We start from the raw sequence: 22,500 nt of genomic DNA on the forward strand, positions 1-22,500 counted from the left end.
CGTAACGGCCACGTAACACCGGGGCTGCTGATGACTTTATTTAAAAAAAAAATGTATCGTCTTGGGTTTCAGAAACCAATCGTACACCGGTTGGTTATTGATGCTGAATTCTTGGAGCCGAAGTCAACGAGTTTTCCGTACATTATTTTACCTCTTGCTATACACACGCACACAATTTCTCTCTTCCATATTTTCTAGTCAGTGGTTTCTGGCATCTGTTATTCCTTATTCGATCGTTTATAATATGAGAAAATAAAGTTCATTTTGGCACTCATGGTTAGTCTAAAGATGGAGAGAACATAAAACGCGTGTATAACAAGTTATATATATTATTACTTTGGAGTCCAAAATTGTATAAACAGAAATCTGTGATTAAAGGGAGATAAGAGGAAATACTCGATGCTTACACGGATCTGGGCGTGATACTGAGTAGCGGTCATATATATCAGTCTATTTTCTGTATCTGAAAACGAGATTTGTAGTTCCCTTGTACTTCTGAAGTGTTGAATTTTGTAATTGAGGTGTTTTAGTATGTTTGTTGATTTTAAAAGTATATAATCTGTTTCTTGTATTTTGAGATCTATTGCGTTGCGTTGGGCTGTATTTCATTCCTGTCATTCAAATGTGTGATTTAAAATATATACGGGAAAGACTTACGGAAACAAACGTTGATTAACTCTGCTTTTGCCTCTATGCATATAACATAATCACGTTGAAACATAGATTCCCAAAGTAAAGCAACGTTGAACCTGGTTAGTACTGGGATGATGTATATTGTGTTGAATTGTATTTCCTTCCTTTATCAAAACCAAGTTTAATCGAGAAGTTGTGCTGACTCTTCTTCTAAACCAATTCAGCTGAATTCTAACAATGTTGTGTAGTTTTATTTTAGGGTTAGGGTTAGGGTTAGAATTTTTTTTCTTTTGTATTCCATTTGTGCGTGTGACTTGAATTTTATTCGTAATCATTTCATCAGTTCTTTGCATCAGTTCTTTGATCAGAGATGACGCAGCATCTTTAAATAATGGTGTGCTCTAAAAAAGCCTGTTTATAGAAATCGTTCTATACAAGACGTGAAGCTACTTCATGTAAGTAGCTAATAAGAATGGAAGATAATTATAGTAGACAGGAGATGCCTACTGACCTAAGTCTTGAAAAGAGCAAGGTTATATGCAGGACATACAATTCTGAAATAATCTACTTGAATAAGTTTATCGTTTGCATATTCCTCTCTACCATACCTGCGTTTGTATGATAAAAATGCTATTTCTTGAAAATGTCTTAAATTCTGCTGGTTTGAATTCTGAATCATTGTCACTGACAACTGTTTGAAGACCGAATGTAACAAAAATATCTTTTTAGTATTTTAGTTTTTATCTGAAAATCATTTGTCCTAGATCAATAAAAATATTTGTATAATCAATGAATTTGACTTTAGATTTACAAAACGCGTGAAATATGACTTTACTTTGATCCATGGAATTGTGACATTTAATGATTTAACAGTGGTTCGGTTGGTTGTTGATTACTATAAATGATGGGATATGAACACGTTTTGATATCTGATTCTAGCATTAATCTTGAGTTGGTGCATGCATTTCTTGACTCACTCTGTGCATTTTTTTTTAATAATCAGGTGTCTGGTGTATTTTTGTAGAGGTTATCTAATATGAGTACGATAATCTTCGAAACTTCTAAAACGAGTCCATCGACAATCGATATTTCATAATCAACCGGAAGGAATGATCGAATATTTTATGTTATGATTTGAATCCCAGTCTGTTTTTGTGTAGGTGATGAATGTCTGTAGTGTTATACAGCGAACGCCTGCAGATGAGTTGAGAAGATGATTGAGGGATTAGAGGTTTGAAGAAATATCCTCGGCGATTAAACGGAAGTGAAGGTATCAGGAGTTGTAGAAAAATTTTTGCTAGTGAACACTTGAACAGAACAGTTATGCAAAAGTCGTTCATTAATAGAAACTTTAGCGGCAAGGATCTAAATTAATTTGCGACCCAAGCCGTTTATCTCTCGATGAGGTAGAGGGGACTGGATCTTACACGTGATATGGAAACAATAATATCTAGTATTTCGGAGTACTTTCTTAATCTCGTTGGGGAGGATACTTTTATTGCTACATGTGTTTTCATATGGATCAGGTGTTTCCAGTGTAAGGTATAAGCGAAATATTGTCACCAAAACCTTGCTCTTTATCAGCTGGTATTGCTCAGATCAAAACGTGCCTAACATCCTGGAGTTTCTTTGCATTTCTTTGCATCGCACAAAGTATGTTTCATCTTCACAGCATTCACCTTCCTTGACATAGCAGTCCTCTTCTATATCTTGGTCACTCTCGAAATTCTCTTATCAGACTTATTAACTTGTGAAGGGGGCCCCGCGTGCTTGTGTGCGTGCCCTATCAACGAATGCTTTTGCATTAGTCGAGCCTGGCTTTAATATGTGGCGTCTGAATCGAGAAGCAATTCCTACGAATTGGCTCGAATCAGTTACTCTCTTTCTCTGTCTCGTTTCTATATGCTCTTTTCGTCACTTCTAAAAGCTAGTAAGTTTTAACATAAACGTGTTAAGTCAAAGTATTTCAATAAATGAGAATCGTAAAGTCTTCAAAATAGTAAGCCGACGCGACATTAGAAACTCCTATAAAACAAATAGCTAAAAGCTTCACCGACTGGCCGTGCACAGAAGAACCCATAAACGTCGCTCAACAACCCTTCGGGAAAACAAATCGGAAAGAACTTGATTACTTGCACACCAACTTTTTATCTAATGCACACATTCTTACACACTAACAAGAGTTGGGCGAGCAACAACGAATTGCTACTCACAGCTATACATGCACTAACAAAAATAAGATAAACCAACGCACATACATACACAATGTTAGATATTGGCAGACAACCTCTGGGTTGCACACATGTAAATGAATTCAATGTGAAGAATTAAATGCTTTTACCATTGTCTAACGGAATGCCTTATTTGATCCAGAAATATGAGCAGATATTGGTCAAAAGGTTAAAACAAAGGAAATATTAAACATTTCAATAGGAAAAGAATGTTTTTATAAATAAAATGGTTAGAAAACGGCAATCAGTCGATTAGAGAGCGAGGCTGTGTCACCATTTCTTCACTGCCTAACATCCGACAACCAAGCACTTTCCGAAACCTCAAAACACTGTAATAATTAATCAAAAAGCTGATTTGTCGGTGTGAAATAAAATATATTTTGTAGATCAACTGTGCTGTGATTTTTACTTCGCTGTCAGTGTGTATATATTTGTACCAGCGACAAAAGTATTTATGTAGTCTTGACAAACACATTTTGAACAACTGGCTACAGCGAATAGGTAACACACAATGCCACACTGCCAAATACTCACATACATATCTTACTTACACATGCATATTCACACTATGAACATATAGACCTACATATTGTAACCACTAATCTGACTTTCTTCAGTTTTCTTCTTTTTTTTACACAGTGATCACCACTTATCAAGGCCCGGAAGCCACTCAGGGATAAGGGTTATTGCAAGTACATTACGTTAGTGTGGAGATTTGATGAAGTGTTTACTTAAGGGTGCGGTTCATTAGGAATTTTTAACATTGGACTTGAACACATCCAAGTTGTAGTCCGGTGGGAAGCAGGCAGACGGAACAGAGTTCCACAGGCGTGCAGTACTAAGAAAGAAGCTTTGTTCATGGAATCTGCGTTTTGATTTAGGCACAGATATAGAGTGGGGGAAATTTTTCACAGTGGATTCAGCTAGACGGGTGTTTTTCGTGAAAGATTGGCGAGGGGGGACTAGAGATTGGAGTTCAGACGAGCACCTGCCATGGAAATAACGATAAAACGTGTTCGCATAAATGACTGAAAATAATTTTCATATCTTTCGTATAAAAATATTTTCTAATAAAATTTATTTTTTCTCTATTTTACATTTACAAAACTATTTATGTAACCATTTTATTCTTTGGATGTTTCGTTTATTTCCAATTTCAATATTCATCAAAGATATCATGCATTTTTTTTTCCTTCGCTAACTTTTACCCAATTTGTATTGCATGTCGGTATGGTTCTTGGCTATACCTTGATATATCATCATTCAAAATAGCCCTACTAAGGCCAGAGACCTCGCCATAAATTCTTTAGTAATGATTAGACACCAGTATTTTTTACTTTTTCATCTCCTCACTCACCTTTTAGAATGACAACTTGGATAGGTTTCAGATATGCTGAAAACGAATATCATTTAAATTTGGGGCAAAACGTAATTTTATCGATACTAAGACGTTTATTATCCAATGTAATCTATTAGGTTTTTACTGGTGGCCATGTTTTCCCCAACTGAACGAGTACTAATGAGCATGCGTGTTACAAAATGTCTCTCTCCTCTTCATGTTAAGAATGGCGAATGCCACTGACACTAAGTAATACATCGGAAAAAATGTCTTAATATTCAGAAAACTACTTGTCTGCCCTAAATGTGAACGCGATATTCGTTGTCAGCATAAAAATAATGTTAAAAGTGAATGTTAATATGGAAAGAAAGTATAAAAATAATAAAATGCCTAGATGCCCAATTTATTTGTGGAGCATTAGATACTTTTCGATTTATTTCAATCTGTTTTTAATTCATGTCCACCCCTCAACAAGGCATATCGCCACTTGAATGTAAGGGACTACTATTTGGGACCATGCATAGGAAAAATTAACAAGTTGTTTTACGTTACATTTAAACTTCTGCATATCGGTACAGTCAGGGAAGCAGGTAACAAGAAAGAAATTCTAAAGCCTAGCTGTTCGAAGAAAATATTAGCAGGAAGCATTTAGGCACCTCAACAGTGAAGGGGTGTAATTTTGTTGCTAAGCCGGTTTGTCGGGGATATTACGTCAAGAGAACATAAGTGCAACGGAATCATTAAAAATTGTTGTCTACAGTAGAACCCCAAGATACGGTGGCCCTAGGGGACTGTTTTTTCAGGTTACGATGTATAATACGATGTGCCCCGCCTTACGGTATTATGTTTTATTTTATTATATACATTTGTATTTTATACTGTACTGTATTTTGTTACTAATTTTTAATGAGTCATGTATAAATTTTTTCTTATGCCCCGCCATACAGCGATTTCACCTTATGATCCCAACCCTGAAACGGATTAATGCCGTATCCAGGGGTTCTACTATATGTGTTTCGATAGTGTTGGATCAGATTGTCATCATGTGAATTTCTTATTCCTTCAATTATTTTGCGATTTCAATAAGGCATCATGCGAAACGATATCTTCCAAATGGTGTATTGAAAGCTCAATGGCGAAACTTTCTTCAATTAAAATTTATCAATTGCTTTTAGATGCATCAAGTTACCGAAATATCTAACCTTATATACATTTGTAACGAAATATCTTGAACTGTGGAGTTTGAAAACTTGTACAAGACATTTCAATGTCCACATAATCGAAGTTCCCGTTGGCTTTTCCAGCGATGACGAGATAATTTATTTGGACTCTATGTCGCTGACGATTTTGTTTTTCTTTTTTATGGAAATTGCTCCAGACAGACGTGAAGCCACTTGATCTAAGGAACTAAAAAACCTCAAATCAGAAACCAGCCAACGATATGTGTTACATGGGACACAGAAAATAGCAATTGTCCCCTATTTGTGAGAAACATCGCTCATGGAATGTGATGACAAAAAGAGAAATTAGGGAAGCGAGAGTTGATTCTGAATTCTGTCATTTTCTTTTATTCTTTTTATAGGTTTCTTATCTATATAAATAAAGCACGTGTATGCGTGTCTGTAAATATTTAACCAATAAACTCTAAAACTACTGGTTACGTAACACTGAAATTAAAAGGAAATAGTAATCTTACAGCAAGGATGATTTATAACAAGTAAAATCAAAGTTTGGATGTATGAATAACGCGTACAGATAGATATCGGAAAGTTGAAATGCAGACTGTGTTTTTTTGTTGGTTTTTTTTTTTTTTTTTTTTTTTTCAAATTGCGTACATATTTTTAACTTGCTGCGCATGCTCAAATTCAGTTCATTTCTTCAAGTCGTTAAATATTAAATCTTTCTTGTCCATCTTTTGATAGCTACATTGGTAAGAGGCGTGGCTGGGAGCTAAATGTTTTGGTTTCGGTTCTAGCTAATGGCACCCATGTCATTTTTAACTTTTAAATATATATATATATTAAGTACAATATAATATCCAATAGAGAATTAGCTCTGTAATGATAAATACAAAATCTGCATTAATTAAAATATATTTAAGCGTATTTTACGACCTGGCATGCCGTGTGCCTTCCCGCTTGTATCTTTAAAAAAAAAAACAGAACGAATCTCTGATGACTAAAATTAATTTATGGTTTCAATGTGTTTTTTGATGGATGTATCTATTTTATCAAGTCTTCACGATCTTCCAATAGATTATTTATATTTGATGAATTTAATAAAAACAAGTGAAGCATGCATGGTTCCCCGTGAATGCACAGTGAACGAGGCATTAAAAAATGACTAAGTTCAGCATTTGCCCCCCCCCTCCTTTTAGCCCCAAAAGTTCCCAGGGGACGTCAAATCCTGGTGAAAATGAACAAACGGTGCAGTTTTAGGCTTTAACATATGTAAATTTTAGTTCTGTACCATGCAAAAAAAAAAAAAAAATGACTAAGTCGATCATTTGCCCTCACCCCATTTAGCCACAAAAGTGTCCAAGGCCTTAACATATTTAAATTTGAGTTCAGCACCATGCAAAACTGCTAAAAAGACATACACAGAAAATTTTGGACAAATATGGTAAAATAGTGTCAAAAGCGGAGCGTTTTTATTAGCCCTAAAAGAGCCCTTGGGTCACACCCAAGAGTTATCGCGAAGTATAGCCAAACAAAATTATATAGAAATCAGTTAGTTACAACTTTTCAGAAAGTTTTATAAAAATCTAAGGCATCATTTTTTTTTAATAAGCACAAAAGTGTAAATTTTATCCATTTAATTCCGAAAGGCACCGGTATAGGGGCAAGCAGAGCTTTTTCGGAAAATCCGTTCTGTTACTTTTTTACTCATATCATGTTTTATGTTTGTGCAAAATTTCAAAAAATTCCAAGCCGTAGTTATTGAGAAAAGTGTGGACGGACTAACGAACATGGGTGAATTTACAGGTCCATCCTACTTTTGTCGGGGGACCAATAAATTTTTTAAATTAGATTTAAATTGTGCTATTCTTGCATCTAAAACTGCTTATGAGCTCCATCTTTGTGAAATAGCGCGGACGCAAATGCATGCGAAATGATGTGTCGTTGCTCACGAGGGAAGAGAGAACAAAAAAATATTACGCGCGGCAGCAAGGTCTCGAGCAATTTCGTCCACGCGACCCGACAGTATTCTGAACAATTCCATCAATTGGAACCCAAACACCTTTGTTGATTTGAGACATGATCCCGAACACAATGATTCAACACGACACGTTACCAAAACAATTGTGGTAGTTACTCGCTGAATGACTGTTATAGGCTTTTGTATAGCCCTTGGACGAACTCCTTTTCACCGTAGGTAGGTTCGACTTGGACATCGGCATACAATTCCTGCGCGCTTCCGCGCATGCTTGTCAGTAGGGGAAAAATAAAGATTAAAAAAAATAAATCACGTTAGAGATAGGAAAACGTTTGAGAGCACGTGAGAGGCGTGGATGACGTTCGAGAGCACGATCACATGAGAGACATCACAGTGGTACTGAAAAAATGAGAAAATATCGTTGAATAACAACAAAAATAAAACGAGTTGAAGTTCTTTTATATTCTTTGTTTGCTTTACGACTGAGGCTACAACGGGTTGGTTCATTGTAACAATGAGTTCATTTCTTTACTGCTTATTGATATTAGCTGTTAATCGAATCGTTTTTTGTTTGTTTGTTTGTTTGTTTTTTTAATTTGACTTGTGGACTAATATTTCTAATTTTTTTCTAAAAAAACTAGTACGGTATCATCTGCTCCATAATTAATTTCGCACCTTTCGTGTGAGTTATTTTAGTTCCATGGTCTAAATATTAGAGTACTTCGATTTTGTGAACTCTAGATTTATTTGAAGTCATTGAATCGAGTTTGTGTACACTGTCGTCGGATTCATTATTCGTGTACGTTTCTATGGTTTTCTCGTTTTTTTTTTGTTTTTTTTTTTTGTTTTTTTCTGCATTGTCCACATATCTTGTGAAATACTTGACAATTGTGTTTTGGTATGCGTTACCAAAGTAATGAGTTATTAACGCAATATTGACTTTCTGCTTGGATTTCTGCATGCTCTCTTTAACTTTTGTTTTGTTATGTCTCGATTCAACATGGCTACATCTTTGAGTTTTTGACGCTTTTTTCTGTCGTGTTGACGTTATATTACTGATATTTTTCCATTTCGTATGCAGCATTCGAGTAACGTTTTCTTTGTTCTGCACTCTGACTTGTTTGTTTTGTCGTCTGTGGGTTAGTTTTGTTCTCTCTACAAACGTCCTCTTGGTATATAGCCGGGGCCTGTATGTACATGTCTTGTATGCGTGTGACTAGTGATCTATAACGGCATTGCTGTATCGATAATCTAAGCGTATGTTTTAGACTTGTGTGTATATAATTTTCATCTAAATAACGTGTAATGTTTATACTTAGGAAGCGGGTGTGTATACATATTCAATAACAGTTCACAAACGGGACAATACATTTTAGATACGGTTCTTTAGCAACGAGACAAACATCCTTGTCAACTTGGTACACCAGACAAGGTAAGCATACATTCTTGTATAGTTCTTTTCCCGGTGGTTGTTTTTTTGCGGTGAAGTTCTTTAATCGAAGACACTTCCCTCCAAAGGAAACCTATAACAACCCGCTATATTTTTATATGGCCTTTATTCGTTTTGTATGGATGATCCCTTTTCTCGGAGTTGACACGCTGTATCTGTACATTTCTCAGGTGTGTCCACTGGAATGCTTCCGTGGACTTCCCCACCCGTTCTCTCCAACTGGTTAACTCCAACTCTTCTGACTATGTGTATCTCCGTCAATGAAGCGGACCAAATCACGTGTCGTTCACGTAAGCTAAATATTTGCTTACTTAACCAAATTCCAATCTACTTTAAAATTCCTAAAGTGATTGTTTATTTGCCGAAGTAAAAATTCCTAACTAAACATTTTTGTTTTTTTTTACACAGTGATCACCACTTATCAAGGCCCGGAAGCCACTCAGGGATAAGGGTCATTGCAAGTACATTACGTTAGTGAGGAGATTTGCTGAAATGTTTACTTAAGGGGGCGGTTCATTAGGAATTTGTTAACATTGGACTTGAAGACAACTAAGTTGTAGTCCGGAGGGAAGCAGGCAGACGGAACAGAGTTCCACAGGCGTGCAGTTCTAAGAAAGAAGCTTTGTTCATACCAGGTCTCCTTCTCCAACATCAGAGGTCTACGTTCCAACCTTCCAGAGGTTGAAACCCAATTACAGGAGACAAAACCGGACATATTCTTTCTAAGTGAAACTGGAATAGGGCCGACCACTTCCCTAGATGAGTTCATAATTAACGGATACTCAAATTTAACAGCTAAATCTGACCCCCAAGATCGCCATGGGCATGGAATATGTGCCTACATTAAGGATGGCTTCCCGTGTGGCAGGGATATCTCGAGAGAAGATCCTAATTTACCCTATATGTGCTTCAGGGTTGCACTTGCTAACACCACTGCATTTATATTTGCCCTCTATAGGCCCCACAACAGCGGAGTTACTATCTTTAAGAGCATATCTGAGAAAATAGACCACATACTGTCTTCACATACCTCGGCTACCATCCACATATGTGGTGACTTCAACGTCCATAACATGGAATGGCTGACCCATTCAAATAAGACAGATGATGAGGGGAGGTTTTGTCATGATTTTGCCATTGCTTATGATCTCACTCAGATTGTTCGCGAACCCACCCGTGTGCCCGATACACCCGGTCAATATGCAAGCCTCTTAGACCTTTTTCTCTCAACTTCCCCTGAGCTATGTTCATGTTCCGTTCATTCTCCTCTAGGATCCTCCGACCACTCAGTCGTATCAGTTAAGATAAAAACGAAATGTAAGAAGCCCCCAGACGTATCCCTCCACCGTACTGTATACCGATACTCATATGGCTGACTGGGATAGCTTCCATACATTCATATCTGATTTACCTCTGCACTCCATGTTTAAAAAGGATGTGTCCTCTATAGTATCAGATCTGACCGAATGGTTAATTGTAGGCATAGATCAATTCATACCATCTAAAAAAATTCCAACAAAAACCTAACAGCCAGCCATGGTTCTCCCCAGAATGTGCTGCTGCTATCGCGCACAGAAATCACTTTTTCCAAAACATTCCAACACAGTGTTTTTCTATTGAATATTTACTTGCAATAACAATTGTATTGCTGTGCCTTGCAAGGCTTTCGGGGTTTCCCTGTCACACTAACATAATACTACACTCTTTATCTTCGTTTACTGCCTTTGTGTACGTTAAAATATTAAATTCAAACAAACATTTTCCCCCCAAAAAAAAGTATATAGGCGTTAAGCCACGTCCCAAAATACACGGGGTTCAACTTCCTCACGTTCGGCTTTTGTTCACATTTTAACTATGTAAATATAACAAATCTACATCCCAGTTACTTTTGACATAATAAATTCGGTCATTAATTATAATTGATTGCGGAACAAACGCGTCATTTTAATAAATCTTGTCCTAAATAAATTCAGCTAAATTCGGGGGGGGGGGACTCGACCGGAAGTCAGGAGACCCCAACCCCTCGTTTGTGTAGTTAGTCATTGAGCCCAGAGAGTGGAGAAATATACTAGTAGTATCGCCAGCAGCAATCAAACTGCTTTTTTAAAGACAAGACTACAAAAATGCGATTTCACACTTTGCTGCCTGCTTCATCCGTCTAACTCCAGCTCTCTTCTGGCTCCTCTCCAACTCTCGGTCCTGGATATGGCCTAAAACTATATCCGATGGTGAGGCCCCAGCTTGCGGGCCTTGGGGAGTGTGGAGCCACCTTTTAATTGGCATTGCTCCCAGGTCCACTCTGACCCGGAGTGGTAGTACCTGTTAGGGTCCCAACTATGGGTTAAATAGAATCCGACTTAAAAAACAAATATATCCCATAAAAAATCGTTCTTCAAAATAACTAGATTCGGCATTAAATAACCTGAAAAATCAGATAACCCACAAACATTAATACGAGTAAATAAGGAAACTCCTTTTAAAGGTTTTTTGTTGTGTGTGCATCTATGTTATTGGGCTAAAATAACTTTATTTAGAAAGCCCTTCTTAATATGAGAAGGAGGTTGTATTGTAACTATTATGCACTTTCACCTAAAAATTTAATAAACAAAAATGTCATAAAAATGAAATTTAACTTGAAAATACTATTAAAAATAGCATAGTAACATAGATGCACAAACACCGGTTTTTCAAACACTAAACACTCGTTTAAAATGGCACAGCTACAGCAAGAATAAATCTCTTTATGGATAAATTCATGTTATCGAAGGAGGAGCTAAAATCTGCTAAAAGTGTCTAAACTAAACACTACTATGCCTCTGATTTGGTTTGGTCCTCTCTTCAATACATCTAATTCAACTTTACAAAGTTTTTCATTATTTTTTATAACTAGCACTTATTTTTTACGTATGAAATTGGAAGATAGCTTAATACATTTTCCTTCAGTTATAATCCATTTATTTATTTTACTTTTCAGATTAGAATGTCAGTAAAAGCACGACGTTCAGTTTTAACCCATGGTTCACAAAATTTGCAGGTCCACCTTGTCATTTGGATGAAACAGCACGCCCAACTTCATAACAAGCCGTCCAGTTTAGTTATTTCCTCGAGAATAGTTATCCCCACTTAAAAAATAGTGAGATTTCTAAGTTAATTGCCAAGGATATAATTAGTATTCGGCAAGCAGTCAATCCACAATTGCCCTTGTTAAGGTAATATTATATAACACAGAAGGTCAATATAGTTTGCTATAAGAGGGCCAAACAGATTGACAGAAAATCTCTTGTAGCAATCAAAGTGAAAAGAATGAAGGAACAGCTAAACAGACTGTTTATATTTTCTTGTAGCTGTAAACTTCTGTCTTGAGATGTGATGACTTTGCAGTAAAGTGCAAGACAGAAAATTATCAAACAAGGCACATAATCTGCACTTGTCCTCCTAACAGGGAAGTAAAATTCATTCTATAGATTCACCTGCAATTATGTTCCTTTTTTTTGTGGAAAATAAAATAACATATTGGTATTATGTAATCTGGCTCTATTATTAAACATGCAAAGTTTCCAATTTTCAGGTCCCACTAGAAGAACTGCCATTTATAGCAATTTTTAAATTAATTGATGGAACAAAAAAAAAGCCTAACAACATTTACTGGTCCTTTGGGGAAACTTTATATCAATAATTATCAAGATTTGCCTCAAGTAGAATTCTAAAAAAATTAGTGTCCCTCTCGATCATCATTATCTGACAGCAGAAGAAACAAATAATTTAAGTGTGAAGACCAGAGGCTACTTTTTGAGTATGCTGTTGGCATTTCTTGTGGAGAAGTTAACTTAGAAAATTGGGCCCTTGAATCAAGGAAGATGGCGAACATAAGCCACAAGATTAATGTGTTTATAGACTAGAGTTGTCTGTCCTCAAACACTATGATAAATTAAACATTTTGGTCAAATTTATCATCCAAGTGTATGCAGTTAGTTGGTTTGAGATCAAAACCGACAATATTTTTTAACCAACAACAGTATATTTTAATATGATTTGGAGAACAAAACAGTTAACTGAAATCCAAATTACTGTTTTAAACTGTTCAAAATATAGTGCTTTTGCACTACTTCCGGAAAATATAATATCGATGATAAACTCAGATGAAAGAGGGTATTCAAACGATTTTGTCCATTAGGTAAATATTTATCCATTAAATTTTATGAGTTCTCTTAATTTACCCAAACAATAGTTAGTTTTATTCATATTACATCGCAAAAATATTTTTTAAAAAAAAGGTGTTTTCAAATTTTTTTTTTTTTTTTTTTTTTCTAGAAATGGTGAACAACTCAAAAAAAAAAAATGAAAAAGATTACTGCTATCAATTTTGCAGCCACACACTAGTCAAATTTTATTTATTTTTCTCAAAAAGTTGTATATGGGCAGGAAGCAAGATATAGACACATTATTGCCAGCAAATTAGACCTTCATTTTCCTCAAAAAGAAATTATACAGAACAATTTAGTTCTATTATAAGTTTATATTATTGCCTCTAATAAAAAATTAAAATACATGGTTCTGTAACTTGTATCAAGTTGTTATGTGTAATACACCTCCACATCTTTTTGAATTGTGAAATTTAAGACTTGGTTGCTAATTAGCTTTTTTTATAATTTTTTTTAATCAATGCAATAAAAGTTTAGATATTTTGCTAGTTGTGATTCATAATTAAAATTATAATTCATGTATTTATTTTTCTTTCAATGTATTTCATATAAATATATCAATTTTAATCGACTATTTTATCAAAATAGTGAAATTTCAAAGTCACAGTTGTGAAAAATGCTATGAAAGTGAAGGATTTTTCAGCATTTTTCTACACGATTTTTAAAATTAAATACTCAATTTTCTGTTCAAGATGGGAATCTAATTTTTGGTATATGTTCTTATCACATCAAACTCCAACTAGCATCACCAGTGCCATGTTGATTTTCTGAAAAAAAGTTGCAACTCGACCTGCCCTATTGCTTACTACCAATAAACTTTTTATTATTCCGTGTATCTGTTAAATAGACATTGACTCAGAATTATTTCCCTTAGACGTATTTATCGGCAACGTTAGAAGAGCTCTCCTATGGAAGAGTCTGTACAGGATTTAAGATCTTGTTTCTGGCGCATCCACCACAAATGGTTTATCTAACTCCTCGTAGGGGCATCGGTTATGTTTTCTGATTGTAGTCGCATGGAAACACAGCAGAAAGTAACCTTTACTTATTACTCACACATATCTGTCTACGACCTTGGAAACGCGTGTCCTTAAGTACTTATGTCTGTTCTTTATAAAAGTAAACATTATTAATCATTACTAAATTATACAAATTAGTGAGAATCCGTCAGTTAATTTAACTTATTTATTTAAAGATACAAAAATTAGCAAATGAATGTATACCCTCCATCTAAAATGGCAAAAAAAAATTACACTAATCTAAACTCTTATAAATTAGGGTTCCTTGTGTGTGTGTGAGAGAGAGAGAGAGAGAGCATTGATTTTCATAATTAAAACCCCTTTTTTTATTTAAAAAGAAATGCAGCTTTCTTATATATGGGTCGCGGAATTGCATTCATCTACAAAAGATCTAACTAATTTGCATAAACATTCATTTTAATTAATTCTTTAATTTTTTTTTTTTTTTTTTTGGTTTTATGGGATGATCATCTTTAGTTCACTATTACGTGTAATTATATTCACGCAGACATTCTACATGAGTTTACTTGCGTAATATTTGCATAAAAAGTTTATGGTGAACACAACTTTCATTTATGTATACGTATATATTTGATTAAAAAAATTTTGCCTATCAAACTCCTCCTAGATTTTTTGTTCTACAGACATGAAACTTCATATATAATGCATTTGAACCCATGCGAAACTTTATATTTGGCTTTTAGTCCGGGAAAATCCGTACTAAAGTATGAAAACTTTTTTAAAATATGGAATTTGGTGAAGGTCAAACGCCGGCATTACAAATATGCATGCATAACGTAATAGCTATTGGTTTATGTTTTAATTTTTAACCTTGCAGAAACATGTCTTCATGGCTCGGTCATTAACAGCAGAGGCAAAAATAAATCATAAACTAAACGTTTGGGTTTTGATTCTCGGTGGTGGCGCATGAACTTTTTTTTTTTTTTTTTTTTTTTTAAATTATTGCTATATATTGGGTCCAAAATCATATAATAATAATAATAATAATAATAATATGAAATCTGCATTAATCAAAATATCATATTTAAATATATTTTACAACCGGGCAATGCCGAGCGCCCTGTTAGTATTCATATAAAATAACGTTTCAACCGGGGAAGTTACGAGGAAACGCCTCAAACTGAATATAGAAAGACAAAAAAGCAATTTTTTTTTTTACATGGTGGTCACCCCTTTTCAAGGCCCAGAAGCCACTCGGGGTAAGGGTTATTGCGTGTACGGTAATCAATGGGATAGTATCGTAGTAATCATTAGTATTGGAGATTTGATAGTGTCTTACTTAAGGGGGCGGTTCATCAGGAATTTGTTTGTGTTGGACTTGAAGACATCCAAGTTGTAGTCAGGTGGGAAACAGGCAGACGGAAGAGTTCCACTGGCATGCATTTCTAAGAAGATTTGTTCATGGAATTTACGTTTTGGTTTTGGCACAGATAAAGAGTGGGGAAAATTTTGACAGTGGTTTCAGCTAGACAGGTGTTTATCGTGAAAGAAATATTGAATGTTTATTTATTTTAATTCATTTAAAATACTAGGGAAAATCATTCAAGCTATTTGCTTTCTGCATTCTCCCAAACACCTGTAATGGCTTCATCTGGCAGTTTTTTATGCAGTAACTTTTTTATAATGATACAGATATTTAAATATATACAAATAAGCACACATTATTATTTATTATCTGGAGGATTAGTTTTTTGGTTCCACTAATAAAGGAGGGATTGGACCTAGTAGTCCACTACCGTTTATTTGCACTTCTCAATAACCATGTCTTGGATTTTTATTTTAAATTTTACACAAACATTAGTCATGATGATGGTAAATTTTTTTGTCAAAACGGATTTTCTGGTATAATTCTGGTTGATCCCTAAATCGTTCATTTGTTTGCACTTTTCTCAATCATGTCTTGGATTTTTATCTTAAATTTTGCACAAACATTAGTCATAGTGAAGGTAAATTTTTCACTCGTGGAGGGGGGGGCTGCATGCTGGCTTGTATTATTATTCAAAACGACTAAATTTAAGTTATAGATATTCACAAAAAAAAAATGCCCCGACTAAAATGTATCTACAAGAATACAACTGTACCCAACTAAATAGATGAAATAGAAGTGTTTATCAATAAATCGATAAAAACATATAGTCTATATAAGATTTTCTTTATTCCTTCCTTAATATGTACGTTACACTTTGAAAAAAAGCTAAATATAATTTTTGAAAGCCAAACTGCTTAAAAAAGACCACATTCGTGAAATTTAAGTTTAAAAAGGCCAATTTGGCAATGCTGGACAATGAGTGACCTTCCTTTGTAGGCTTATTTTCGAATATAATATATTATCATTATTGTAATCGTGAGAAAGAAACTCATAATTTCGATGTGCAGTGGTTCTTCATTGGGGAAAGGTCATATAGGCATATATACTTCCTGCATTCTCCCAAACAAATGAATTCATCTGGAAGTTTTTTTACTCATTAATTTTCGTATAATGATACGGATATATTTAAAACGCTATGTTAAAAAAAAAGAAACCTTTGAAAGAAACAAAGCATAAGAGAACGTGGTTTGCTAAGATTAAAGAAGTAAATTAAAGATTGTCTCTTCGTTCAATGCAAATAAAAGCATATTCTATTTAGCACAATATTACTTTCTGAATATTTTTTAGTACTTGTTAATTTCCCATTTGATCAGTTCCATATTTAAAATACAATGGTTATTATTTACATAGAAATGTTAATAAATTCATGTTTGCATGTTATTTTGCAGTACACAAAAACTTTTTGCGTTATCCAGAAGGATATCGGCCCTGTCGGTGGGGCATTAGAATACGCCGACTGCCCCCCTGCAGAGGGTAAAAGTCCCTCAATGGAGGTCCTGGATATGACCTTAAACTATATCCAGTGGTGAGGCCCCAGCTTGTGGGCTTTGAGGAGTGTGGATCCACCCTTTAATTACCATTGCTCCCAGGTCCACTCTGACCCGGAGTGGTAGTACCTGTTAGGGTCCCAACTATGGGTTAAATAGAAACCGACATGAAAACAACAAATATATTCTATTAAAAAAAATTTTCTTCAAAATCTTTGGATTCGGCATTAAATAACCCAAAAAGGGTTGATATGCCGTAAAACAAAAACAACCAAACCAGAAGGATATCAGCTTTATCAAAACATTCGTTGATTTAATATATTCCTCATTCCAGGGAATTTTCACAGGTTCTGCTAATGTATTAATATTTTAGAGTGTTTCTATTTAATATATTTGAGGAGTGTTCCCTTTTCTCTTTCCTGCAATCTTGTTCCTGCAGACGAGACGTTGTTAGTCTCAGTCTCTATTCTATTGCTATTACCATGGAAGGTGCTCGGCTGAGGCCCAGCCTTTGGTTTCCTTTTACAAGACATTTTTGCTACCACACTGAAAAAAAATTCCTTTATGTGCTTAGCTTCAGGTGAAATTTTCATGAGCAAACCTTCTTTGTGTCTGGAACACATTATTGCAGAACTGCTTACCTGCTAGTTGCAACTTGGTCGTTTTCAAATTCAATCTCAACAATTTATCAAAAACCGCCTTGTATTTAATAATCGGTTCATACCACTGGTCAATGTCAGTACTACCATAGTTTTCCTCATCTTTCAGCTGACAATCATTTCAGTTTCATTGTTATCCTCGAATGGTACTTGGCCTTTATAAGTGACTCAATAAGAAAAAAAGTGTTACTTAATTCGGATAGATAGAAACAGACTGCTATAGATTATTGATATATCGAAGGTTTTATAGGCTAATAGATTTATGTAAGCGAATAGAAAAAAAATCGTTACAAAAATGTTTGTAGAAGTATAAATACGTTTTCTGTGACAGATTTAATCTGTTAGTTTATTAACCATACTTGGTAATATAAAAATCGACTTTACTATTCGCAACAAGCTTAATTCCATTTTCCCACCTACCCTTCAATCTTTCTCTCTCTAGATTGGAGGGAGGGGGTACTTGCTTATCAGCAAGTCTGACCTACATCTCAGGTAATGCAGTAGTTCCAATTTTTGCAAGAGGAAGTTGCAGCATGCAACGATGGAAATGCCGTCTTTATGATTCTTGCTGCTGCCTCCTCTTCCATGTGTCGTGTTAGGGTTGCCATGGAACTGTTTTCTGCCCACCACTTGCAAAAGGAAGGACCAAACTCGACTGAAGAGTTAACTCCCTTCTATATTTTAAACAAATCTCTTTTGTATAAACGGTGTATCAACCCTTTTATGTTAAAACTCTATTTAAGGAAGTTAAGTTATTTATGCATACTTTGTGATTTAACTCCTAATTCGTGAGAGGTTTATATCTTAATGGTATTAAACTATAACTGAATATAAAAGATGCAACTGGAATTGAACTCTTAGCTGATTCCATAGTCATGTGGTATCCATTGCACCACTCATTTCCTCTAATCTCTATAAGGGTGGATCATTAATCGCACTGATATTGAGATTAAAACGCCAAGTTCATATTTAAGCAGAACAATAATAGATTTACGTTTCTGAATTTCTTGGATGAGAATTGATTAGTTGTATTATTTGGATTATTGTTCTTCTTGAGTGTTATTTTCACAACGTTTTGATCAAAATTACCCCCGACTTTCTTCAGGTGTATATTAACTACAAGGACTTGTAATATGATGGATAAAGTACTTGGTAAAATTCAGTTGCAAAGTTAGACTCTTAAGGTTGCAGGCTCAGTGCAGGTGTTACTCAAAATACAATTGTGTGTCTCTCCCTCTGTGTGTGTGTGTCTCTCTCTCTCTCTCTCTCTCTCTCTCACTCTCTCTCTGTCTCTCTCTGTCTCTCTCTGTCTGTCTGTCTCTGTCTGTCTGCCTCTCTCTTCCTATCTGTCTGCCTCTCTCTTCCTATCTGTCTGCCTCTCTCTTCCTATCTGTCTGCCTCTCTCTTCCTATCTGTCTGTCTCTCTCTTCCTATCTGTCTGTCTCTCTCTTCCTATCTGTCTGTCTCTCTCTTCCTATCTGTCTGTCTCTCTCTTCCTATCTGTCTGTCTCTCTCTTCCTATCTGTCTGTCTCTCTCTTCCTATCTGTCTGTCTCTCTCTTCCTATCTGTCTGCCTCTCTCTTCCTATCTGTCTGCCTCTCTCTTCCCATCTGTCTGCCTCTCTCTTCCCATCTGTCTGCCTCTCTCTTCCTATCTGTCTGCCTCTCTCTTCCTATCTGTCTGCCTCTCTCTTCCTATCTGTCTGCCTGTCTCTCTTCCTATCTGTCTGCCTGTCTCTCTTCCTATCTGTCTGCCTGTCTCTCTTCCTATCTGTCTGCCTGTCTCTCTTCCTATCTGTCTGCCTGTCTCTCTTCCTATCTGTCTGCCTGTCTCTCTTCCTATCTGTCTGCCTGTCTCTCTTCCTATCTGTCTGCCTGTCTCTCTTCCTATCTGTCTGCCTGTCTCTCTTCCTATCTGTCTGCCTGTCTCTCTTCCTATCTGTCTGCCTGTCTCTCTTCCTATCTGTCTGCCTGTCTCTCTTCCTATCTGTCTGCCTGTCTCTCTTCCTATCTGTCTGCCTGTCTCTCTTCCTATCTGTCTGCCTGTCTCTCTTCCTATCTGTCTGCCTGTCTCTCTTCCTATCTGTCTGCCTGTCTCTCTTCCTATCTGTCTGCCTGTCTCTCTTCCTATCTGTCTGCCTGTCTCTCTTCCTATCTGTCTGCCTGTCTCTCTTCCTATCTGTCTGCCTGTCTCTCTTCCTATCTGTCTGCCTGTCTCTCTTCCTATCTGTCTGCCTGTCTCTCTTCCTATCTGTCTGCCTGTCTCTCTTCCTATCTGTCTGCCTGTCTCTCTTCCTATCTGTCTGCCTGTCTCTCTTCCTATCTGTCTGCCTGTCTCTCTTCCTATCTGTCTGCCTGTCTCTCTTCCTATCTGTCTGCCTGTCTCTCTTCCTATCTGTCTGCCTGTCTCTCTTCCTATCTGTCTGTCTGCCTGTCTCTCTTCCTATCTGTCTGTCTGCCTGTCTCTCTTCCTATCTGTCTGTCTGCCTGTCTCTCTTCCTATCTGTCTGTCTGCCTGTCTCTCTTCCTATCTGTCTGTCTGCCTGTCTCTCTTCCTATCTGTCTGTCTGCCTGTCTCTCTTCCTATCTGTCTGTCTGCCTGTCTCTCTTCCTATCTGTCTGTCTGCCTGTCTCTCTTCCTATCTGTCTGTCTGCCTGTCTCTCTTCCTATCTGTCTGTCTGCCTGTCTCTCTTCCTATCTGTCTGTCTGCCTGTCTCTCTTCCTATCTGTCTGTCTGCCTGTCTCTCTTCCTATCTGTCTGTCTGCCTGTCTCTCTTCCTATCTGTCTGTCTGCCTGTCTCTCTTCCTATCTGTCTGTCTGCCTGTCTCTCTTCCTATCTGTCTGTCTGCCTGTCTCTCTTCCTATCTGTCTGTCTGCCTGTCTCTCTTCCTATCTGTCTGTCTGCCTGTCTCTCTTCCTATCTGTCTGTCTGCCTGTCTCTCTTCCTATCTGTCTGTCTGCCTGTCTCTCTTCCTATCTGTCTGTCTGCCTGTCTCTCTTCCTATCTGTCTGTCTGCCTGTCTCTCTTCCTATCTGTCTGTCTGCCTGTCTCTCTTCCTATCTGTCTGTCTGCCTGTCTCTCTTCCTATCTGTCTGTCTGCCTGTCTCTCTTCCTATCTGTCTGTCTGCCTGTCTCTCTTCCTATCTGTCTGTCTGCCTGTCTCTCTTCCTATCTGTCTGCCTCTCTCTTCCTATCTGTCTGCCTCTCTCTTCCTATCTGTCTGCCTCTCTCTTCCTATCTGTCTGCCTCTCTCTTCCTATCTGTCTGCCTCTCTCTTCCTATCTGTCTGCCTCTCTCTTCCTATCTGTCTGCCTGTCTCTCTCTCTTCCTATCTGTCTGTCTCTCTCTCTCTTCCTATCTGTCTGTCTCTCTCTCACTTCCTATCTGTCTGTCTCTCTCTCTCTCTCTTCCTATCTGTCTGTCTCTCTCTCTCTCTTCCTATCTGTCTGTCTCTCTCTCTCTCTTCCTATCTGTCTCTCTCTCTCTCTTCCTATCTGTCTCTCTCTCTCTCTTCCTATCTGTCTCTCTCTCTCTTCCTATCTGTCTCTCTCTCTCTTCCTATCTGTCTCTCTCTCTCTCTTCCTATCTGTCTCTCTCTCTCTCTTCCTATCTGTCTGTCTCTCTCTCTCTCTCTTCCTATCTGTCTGTCTCTCTCTCTCTCTCTTCCTATCTGTCTGTCTCTCTCTCTCTCTCTTCCTATCTGTCTGTCTCTCTCTCTCTCTCTTCCTATCTGTCTGTCTCTCTCTCTCTCTTCCTATCTGTCTGTCTCTCTCTCTCTCTTCCTATCTGTCTGTCTCTCTCTCTCTCTTCCTATCTGTCTGTCTCTCTCTCTCTCTTCCTATCTGTCTGTCTCTCTCTCTCTCTTCCTATCTGTCTGTCTCTCTCTCTCTTCCTATCTGTCTGTCTCTCTCTCTCTTCCTATCTGTCTGTCTCTCTCTCTCTTCCTATCTGTCTGTCTCTCTCTCTCTCTTCCTATCTGTCTGTCTCTCTCTCTCTTCCTATCTGTCTGTCTCTCTCTCTCTCTTCCTATCTGTCTGTCTCTCTCTCTCTCTTCCTATCTGTCTGTCTCTCTCTCTCTCTTCCTATCTGTCTGTCTCTCTCTCTCTCTTCCTATCTGTCTGTCTGTCTCTCTCTCTCTTCCTATCTGTCTGTCTCTCTCTCTTCCTATCTGTCTGTCTGTCTGTCTCTCTCTCTCTTCCTGTCTGTCTGTCTGTCTGTCTCTCTCTCTCTTCCTATCTGTCTGTCTGTCTCTCTCTCTCTTCCTATCTGTCTGTCTCTCTCTCTTCCTACCTGTCTGTCTCTCTCTCTCTCTTCCTATCTGTCTGTCTCTCTCTCTTCCTATCTGTCTGTCTGTCTGTCTCTCTCTCTTCCTGTCTGTCTGTCTGTCTCTCTCTCTCTCTTCCTATCTGTCTGTCTGTCTGTCTCTCTCTCTCTCTTCCTATCTGTCTGTCTCTCTCTCTCTTCCTACCTGTCTGTCTCTCTCTCTCTCTTCCTACCTGTCTGTCTCTCTCTCTCTCTTCCTATCTGTCTGTCTCTCTCTCTCTCTCTTCCTATCTGTCTGTCTGTCTCTCTCTCTCTTCCTATCTGTCTGTCTCTCTCTCTCTCTTCCTATCTGTCTGTCTCTCTCTCTCTCTTCCTATCTGTCTGTCTCTCTCTCTCTCTCTTCCTATCTGTCTGTCTGTCTCTCTCTCTCTTCCTATCTTTCTGTCTCTCTCTCTCTCTTCCTATCTGTCTGTCTCTCTCTCTCTCTTCCTATCTGTCTGTCTCTCTCTCTTCCTATCTGCCTGTCTCTCTCTCTTCCTATCTGTCTGTCTCTCTCTCTTCCTATCTGTCTGTCTCTCTCTCTCTTCCTATCTGTCTTTCTCTCTCTCTCTCTCTTCCTATCTGTCTGTCTGTCTCTCTTCCTATCTGTCTGTCTGTCTCTCTCTCTTC

At 37.2% G+C, this 22,500-nt stretch overlaps 1 long non-coding RNA gene across 3 annotated transcripts in view; it reads left to right on the plus strand.

The window, feature by feature from the left end:
- Window positions 1–22,500, plus strand: part of LOC145277573 (uncharacterized) — a 446,087-nt gene that overhangs the window by 51,554 nt on the left and 372,033 nt on the right. The gene's annotated exons all lie outside the window — the stretch shown is intronic.

This window comes from Euprymna scolopes, chromosome 6 (genome assembly GCF_053919585.1).
Source record: "Euprymna scolopes isolate OS-2025 chromosome 6, ASM5391958v1, whole genome shotgun sequence".
Classification (NCBI taxonomy): Eukaryota; Metazoa; Mollusca; class Cephalopoda; order Sepiida; family Sepiolidae; genus Euprymna; species Euprymna scolopes.